At 53.8% G+C, this 8,031-nt stretch overlaps 1 long non-coding RNA gene across 3 annotated transcripts in view; it reads left to right on the top strand.

Moving 5' to 3' along the window:
- Positions 1 to 5,143: 5,143 nt before the first annotated feature.
- Positions 5,144 to 8,031, top strand: part of LOC103249766 — a 16,381-nt gene continuing 13,493 nt past the window's right edge. Inside the window, exons 1-2 of one of the 3 annotated variants that reach the window (XR_503640.2) lie at positions 5,144 to 5,217; positions 6,176 to 6,315. This is a non-coding gene — a long non-coding RNA (uncharacterized LOC103249766). Of the gene's footprint in view, positions 5,218 to 5,243; positions 5,497 to 5,629; positions 5,729 to 6,175; positions 6,316 to 8,031 lie in introns of those variants that run through there. The other 2 variants (XR_503639.2, XR_503641.2) reach the window with 2 other exon arrangements.

Here is an 8,031-nt window from a genome sequence, read left to right as displayed (position 1 = left end):
AAAAAAAAAAAAAAAAAAAAAAGACAAAGACAAAGACAGGGGAACAAATGGGTTGTGAAGCTGGAAGGAGGCCTCAGTCAAAAAGATTCCAGAAGAATTTCTGACAAAAACATGAACTTTTTTTTTTTTTGAGCAGGAGTCTCATTGTCACCCAGGCTGGAGTGCAGTGTGGCACGTTCACGGCCACTGCAGCCTCCATCTGCTAGGCTCAGGTGATTCTTCCACCTCAGTTTTCTAAGTAGCTGGAATCATTGACGCGCCACCACGCCTGGCTAATTTTTTGATTTATTGTAGAGACGAGGTCTCGCCAAGCTGCCTAGGCAGGTCTCGAACCCCTGAGCTTAGAAGCAATCCTCTCGCCTCAGCCTCCCAAAGTGTTGGGATTACAGGCGTGAGCCACTGTGCCTGGCCTTGACTGTTCTAATGTCACGAAGTGAAGGAAAGTTTCCAAGAAAATTGTGTTTTAAAGAGGAAAAGGAGGTTTAATGGTAATGGAATCTGTTGGGCCCCAAGCCTATACAAATATTCAGGCCCACTTAAGCCTTAACATCCAAACCATCCTACAAGCAAACAAATAAATGAGTGTGGGAGACCTCAGTTTTAACAAGGCCACTGGGTGTCACAGGCTGAGTGGACATGAGTACCCCGATGCTGCCAGGGGAGTGAGAGCTGAACTCGGGAAGCTCCTCAGGACAGTGAGAGAGGGGGGGATCAGCCCCACCCCAACTGGTCCAGGAGGTGGTGGCCCAGAGGGGCAGGTATAGGTTGAAAGGCTTCCAGGACTCGTGTCTACTGACTGCCCCACCCCGCTCGGAGTCTTACATCATTTCCCCAAAACATAGACCTGACAACACAAGGTCAGCCTACAAAGCCCCTTTCGACTAAGAAGACCCTTCCTAGGACACTCCAGCTTCCTCAAAAGCCAGGACTCAACTCCAACGTAGGTGGTAGGCAGGCGGCGAGGGCGCGCTCTGCACTCTGGGAGTTGTAGTCTCGCGACGCCTCAGGACCAGGAAGGAGCAGGTGACCTACTTTCTCTGCACACTACACTTCCCGGAGTACTTTGCGAAGTCTAAGCCGGCTGAACCACGCATGCCCCGTAAGGGGAGCTGACCGAGGGTCGGAGCACCCGAGAAAAGTTTCCGATGCACATGCGCGCTGTGCAGTCCGGCGCCCCCCTCCCATCGCCTAATACATTTCATATAAATTCTACCCATAGGCCTGCTCCCCGTATTCTGTTACCCCACCAAATCCATGTTAAGGCTACAAAAGAGGCTGAACTTTCCCCCCTTTCCCTTCATCGCCTCCCATGACTATTCAAATAGACATCTGCTTCTAATGAGTTTTTTCTGTGTGAAGGGGGTGGGCAGGCATAGATAAGGTTCCATCCCCCATAGCTCCTCATTCCACACCTTGCCTCTTAATCAGAATTCCACGGGCTGGTCACTCCGTTTGGGGCTGCTGTAGGGATGGTGGATTCAAAGAGAAATGAGCTTTTTTCGCTTAATTCCTAGCGAGTTCAGCTCTAGCACTCAGAAAGTAAACCCAGTTATCCTATCCTCTTGGCCAAAGAAATTCCCAGTTAAGCTGTGGGGAGGCGCCGGGCCGACAATTAGAAGGGCCGACGCCAGCAGGACCCAAGCGTCACCCCGATTCTAATCCAAGTCTGAGTAACCAGACCCGGGAGAGGGAAATGGGAAAAGGTTCCCCGGCAGAGAAGGAAAAAACTGTATGTACATCTGACACCTGAGCATCTCATACTTGAAATTCTGTTCGAGTCTCCTCCTCCCATTGCAAGGCCTGCTCTAAGACCAGACTTACCAGATCCTCGGCAAAGCTCCCCCACTGGGCGTTAAACCTCCCTAACCCTCCCTCCCACACGAGCTTCCTTCCCCTACGCCTTGGGGAGGGATGGAGCCAGGCGCCCAAGAAAGCAAGAGGGGCGGTTTTTCTGCTGGGAAATCAGAGATGAGGGACCCACTCCCAGGGTAGGGAGAACAGGAAGGAGAAAAAGATACTGAGCAGGTACCCAAGATTTCATCTGCTGGGCCCCAAGTTGAAGTCTGCTGCGTGGGGTTCTCTTTCTTCCTGGGGAGGGAGAGGGCCTGCCGCTGTCCCTCATCTCTCTGTACCCTTCTTTTCTTCCCCAGATTTCTGGTCAAGGGCACAGTTCATCTTTTGGACAGGAGGGGAAGGAATTTAGGGGTCGGGCCTGTGCTCCCAGGCACCTCACTGAGAGCAACCAGAATCCACTCACTGGTACTGTTCTATGGGTACTTTTTTCTGCCCAGTTTTTCCCTAAAACACTGAAGAGTATAAAGAGCTCAAGCTGAAATGGGTGAATTCTGGTTCAGGAGCCCAAGGACAGTCTCCCCTGACCGGTCCATCGCCCAAAAGGGGGTGTCCAACCTCCACCTCTAAGGCTCCACAGAACCAGAAATAAATCCTATTAATAATTACCAGCCCCCCCCCCCTTCCCTGCACACGGGAAAAACAGAAAAACAAGGCCTGTATCCCTTTCCTTCCTCTGATTTACTTAACGGTGGGGGGAGTTATGTTTCTTTGGAGAACAAGGAAAATTTAGTAAGTATATGGAATATGTGGAACTGGGGGAGGCAGGGAGAGGAGGAAATGCACCCCACCCAGGAGGGGGCCACACTTAGAACTGGGAGAGAAGGGGACTCTTGGGACCCCAAGATCAGAGATGGCTTGAGGAAAAAAGGGTCACAGAGAAAAAGGGGTTCTAGAGGGAAGGCAGAAGGGGAAAGGAAAACGCTGGCCAGAAGGAGGAGTAGGGTGGGGGCCGACAGCAACGTGGAGAGTCCAGCAAAGCGAAGAGCAGGAGTGGGGCGGGGTGGGGGAGGTGGTCGGGCCGGCTGGGTCTCGGGTGAGTCCCCTGCCCGCGCGCCCCCACTCACTCACTCGGGTCTCCGCGGCGGCGGGGCGCTCTGCCGGCCGCGGGGCGGCTTCTCCCTCCAGGGTGGTCCTGAGCGCGGGGCCGAGTGGCACTCCCTTCCTTCCCGGGCGCCGCCGGGCCAGGGACGATGTCCTTTTCGTCGCTGAGGGTTGGGGGACGCAAATCAGGGGTTACGGGCTATGACTCTCAATAATTCTTTCAGCTTTTTGGAGGTCGGGCTCGGCGGCGGGCGGGCCGGCGGCCACCGCGCGGGGATGGCGGACCGGAGGGTGGCTCGTGTAGCGGCGCGGAGGGCGGTACGGCTGCGGCCGGCGGGCGCTCTGCCCCTCTGGCCCGCGTCTCCCCAGCCACTCGCCTCTCCCCGCCGACTACCCGCACCTTCCCGCGCCCCGGCCCGAAGTGAGCAAAGTCAATGAAAAGTTTCACCCTTAGCAACCCTGCGCACGGATCCCGCTTCCCCACCCCTGCGTGATGCGTCCCTCCGCCCTGCAGGGGCGGGGACGGGCGCCCGGCCGGGACTACTTCCCTGCCAGCTCGCAGGATTAACCCGCTCGTGCCGCGTGGCCTGGCGAAGCCCGCGGGCTCACGGATTCGCTCCCCCAGCCCCTTCACTGCCGTCGGTTCCTCGGCAAGGCTGTCCTCCCTCCCTCCCCGTCACAGCGCCGCACTTGAAGCCCAAACCGCTCTGAACTCGTGCTCCTCGAGTGAGGCGTCCCCTAGGCAGACAGGGGAGCTCGGCGAGGGCAGGGACCGGCCTGGGACTGGGCTGCTCACGGGCCAGGCACACAGTGGACGCTCACTTTAGCTGTGTTTGATGGATGAATGTCGCGGGGAAGGGGACGGCATCGCCGGACCCCCCAGACACGCCCCGCCGAGGCCTCGGCCCTGCACCGGCCTGGGCGCCGACGGCTCGGACGTTTGCCCGAGCCGCTCCTCCAGGCCGTCCCTCCAGCTCTGGGCGTCCGATCGTCCCCGCGGCGCTGGCATCGCCCCGTCCCGGTCTCTACCTGGGACGGGAGCTGAGGGGACGACGCGGGCTCTGGGAGCCGAATGCTGCTGGCCCGACTCTCTCGAGCGCCTAGTGCCTCCTGGGGACGCTCGTCACGTCCAAAGGAGGGCGAGGGGGAATCTGGGGTCTGGAGCACGCCGTGCGGGAAGAGGCTGACAGCGGGAACGCGAGCCGAGTGCCACGAATTGACCTTCCGCTCGCCGCCTCTGGCGCGGAGAGGGCCAGCCGGCTCCGCGCAGGCGCGCGAGCGGGGTCCCCCCGGACGCCCCTGTTGGCGGCCCCCGTCTGGGCCACGGGGAGAGCCACACTTTTAGGAACTGTCCCGCCGGCGTGGGGTGACGCTCGCCCGTGCACGGGCCGCCGGAGTCGCACGTCCGACGGTCCCTCCTGCGGCTGGGCAAGGCTCGCGGAGCCCGGGGCTGGGCGCGCGGGCACTCGTGCTCGACTCCCTTCCCCGGTCTCTGGCCACGCGGGACACGCCTTTGTGTGACTGTGTAGGACGCAGAGTTGGGATAGGGAGGGCCGTGTTCAGAGATCACAGACAGACCGGCCTGCCGGAAGGCGAAGCCCCAGGCGGATCGCGCGTGGGGGTCTTTTCCCTTGCCCCTTCTTAGCGCGCCCATTCCCCAATCCTCCCCTTCCCGCCCACGCCTTTTTTCTCATTCCAGACGGTTCCAGCCTAACGGCAGCCGCCGATCCCACGTGCGGTGGCGAGATCCGAAAGTTTCCGGCTATAGTTTTTTTTTTTTCCTTGATCGCTTTTTTTGGCAAGGGCAGAGAGCAACCGTAGCGTGGGGGCTTTAAATGCGCTTTCCTTGCCTGCAGCGGAGAAATGCTAGGCTGGAGGACAAACTCCACGGGGACAGGTTGGCGGGAGGGAGCCTGAGCGCCACATCCCCCACACCCGGAGCGCCGCAGGCCGCAGGCACCTCCAGGGACTACTTGCCTTGTGCGTCAGCGAGTGACAGAACGTCACACACACGCCCCCTGCGCACTGCCCCGCTCCGCCTCCCCTTCTTTCTCTTCCCCGCCCCTTCTCTTGTCTCCCCTAGCGTTTTCTCGCTGGGCGGTGCAACTCAGCCGACCCACACGGGGCCAGAACGCTGGAAGCTAAAAATATAACCGGCCTGTTAGCAACAGCTTTCCCATTGGTCGGGCGCGGGGAGAGGCGGCGTCTGATTGGGTCCTGGATCCAGCCGCGAGGACTGGGCCCTTGGGAGGGTGCATTTGCGCGATGGGGCGAGGCAAGGGGTGCTGGTATTTGTAGTCATTAAGGCAGCCATGGAAGTAGGTGAGTTTACACCCCAGTTCTGCCACCTGCTGTGTGATCTTAATTTAATGCATAAAATCTATTTACAACATCACCAAACCTGTTTCTTCGTGTATAAAATGGAGATCGTGCGAAGGGTTAAATATAATACTGTATGTAAAGCCTGGCTCAAATAGTTGCTATTCTTAATTTAAAGATAACGTTGGAGCCAAATTGCATCATACACAATCCTGCATATCCAGTGCTCAGTTTGGTGTGCATTCTCCCATGGGAAACTCGGACGGAATGATAAAGGTGAAGGTGAGCTGAGACCGGTTGTCCTAGGCTACCTCAGGAAGGATAGATAGAGTACATATAAGCAGATAAAGGATAGCCATCTCCTACCATTCCTTACAGGCCGTGGGAGAGGGGACTGAATCCTTAGGATGAAGACGTTGAGTTTCTGCGTATTTGTGCGTTTAGTCCAGTCTTTCCTGCAGTGCTGGAACACACCAGCTCTGAGCGGCATCATTAAAACAACTCTGGGTAAAAGGTTAGCATATAAATGGGAAAAGATAAAATAGAGGGGGGAAAAGGTATTCATCCTTCTGAACTGCTGATGTCTCTTTATCATGTGGCGAGGAGGAAGTATTTTTTCCTCCCCAACCTGTGATTGCATCTTGCCAGGACTTAATTGTGAGCTGAATTCCTACTCAAGCAATCCAGATTCCCCTCCCATTTTGAATAATGATGTGTTGAAAGGCATTCGCTATGCTTTCAAAATGGTGAGCTTCCTAAGCAAGCATGTGAGGGGGGAGAGGGTGGAGGTAAGTCTGAGAGTAAGCAAGTTATGCCAGATGTGTTGATGCCATGACAAGTCAGACTGGTCATAATTGGCCCCAATTAATTCTCAGCGATTAGTCACTCTCTCATACGTACACTCCAGGGTGAGAAATTTTGTATTGTTTCAATGAAGTTTTCTAAGAAAATCGTTTATCAGATTCTTTGGATCCACTGCTCCAGCTGGGCAGGAGCAATGATAGCCACAACAGAAACTGGCTTTGGACAAGAATGATTGGCTGCTGAGGGCAAATAAGTGATTTGCTATTTATTCACCAAGACTGCATTCTAGTAAACAAGGTAAGTGAGCAAACCTGTCTTTTACTAAGATGCTAAAAAGAAAGGAATATTTTAACCTTGCTGGTGGCCACTTGGGGATAGAGTTGACAAATAACTGAGTAACTGGGAAATGATGGCAATAATTGAATCTTTTAAGGCAGGAAAATTCCATCCAAGGCAAAGAATCTTTCACCTTTATGAATAGTAGCATCAAGCTACTATTAAAAAGGTACAGGTCAGGCTGGGCGCAGTGGCTCAACCTATAATCCCAACACTTTGGGAGGCTGAGGCAAGATGATTGCCTGAGTCCAGGTGTTCGGGACCAGCCTGGGCAACTTGTTAAGAACTCGTCTCTACAATAAATCAAAAATTAGCCGGGCCTGGTAGTGCGTGCCTGTAGTTCTGGCTACTTGGAAGGCTGAGGCAGAAGTATCGCCAGAGCCCAGCAGGTCAATGCTGGGGTGGTCGTGAGTGTGCCACTGCACTCCAGCCTGGGCAAAAGAGTGAGACTACAACTAAAAAAAAAAAAAAGTGAGTTGTCAATATTTAAACAAATATATCTTAAGTTGCCACTTTTCCTAAATTCAAAATTTCTGACAGCACTGGGCATTCAAGCTGGCAGCAATTGTCTGGAGTTGAATAGCAGCTGTCTCCTTTAGACAGGGCCTGTGTTCTCTGGTTTCTCAACGTCCCCACTACTCCTTATTATCTCTCAGAAACTGAGGATCATATACATTTATACCACTTGGGCTATTCTTACACCCTCCCTTTTTAATCAATTATATTAGTCACCCAAACTCCTGAGTTTATGACCCTTTCTTTGGTTCAGTGTAACAAGTTATTGTTTGAGTGGTTCCTATTGTGTGCCCTGCCATGGCAGGAGCGGTGAATGGAACTCAAGGATTTTATTTATGATTTAGTTAATTGTTTTTTTTTTTTTCAAGTTGGAGTCTTACTCTGTCAACCAGACTGGAGTGCAGTGGCACGCTCCCAGCCACCGCAGCCTCAAACTGCTGGGCTCCGGCAATCCTTCCGCCTCAGCCTTCCAGGTAGCTGGAATTACAGACGCGCGCTACCAAGCCCAGCTAATTTTTTTTTTTTATTTATTGTAGAGATGAGGTCTTGCCAAGTTGCCCAGATGGGTCTTGAACCCACGGGCTCAGGCAGTCCACTCACCTCAGTCTCCCAAAGTGCTGGGATTACAGGCTGAGCCACCAAGCCCGGTTTAGTTAATTGTTTTTAAACTTTGGATTGTCATCTATTAGATGGGGTTATCAAATTACCTGATTCAATGGATTTCAGCCAGAAATTTTATTTTATTATTATTATTTGTTGTTGTTGCTTTGTTTTTGTTTATTTGAGGTGGAGTTTCACTCTGTTACCCAGGTTGGAGTGCAGTGGCACACTCGTGGTCACCCCAGCATTGACCTGCTGGGCTCCAGTGATCCTTCTACCTCAACCTTCCTAATAGCCAGAACTACAGGCACGTGCTACACCTGGCTACACCAGGCTAATTTTTGATTTATTGTAGAGACAAGGTCTTGCCAAGTTGTCTAGGCTGGTCTCGAACCTGCAGGCTTAGGCAATCCACTCGCCTCAGCCTCCCAAAGCGCTGGGATTACAGGCTGAGCCACCGAGCCCAGGCTTATTATATTATTATTATTATTTATTTATTTACTTTTTTTGAGTTGGAGTCTCACTTTGTCGCCCAGACTGGAGTGCAGTGGCCGCTCCCGG

Source organism: Carlito syrichta, unplaced genomic scaffold (assembly GCF_000164805.1).
Source record: "Carlito syrichta isolate Samal-C Ts95f unplaced genomic scaffold, Tarsius_syrichta-2.0.1 Scaffold123387, whole genome shotgun sequence".
Classification (NCBI taxonomy): Eukaryota; Metazoa; Chordata; class Mammalia; order Primates; family Tarsiidae; genus Carlito; species Carlito syrichta.
The sequence above is the reverse complement of the archived record's forward strand: the minus strand, read 5'-3'. Positions and strand labels throughout refer to the sequence as shown.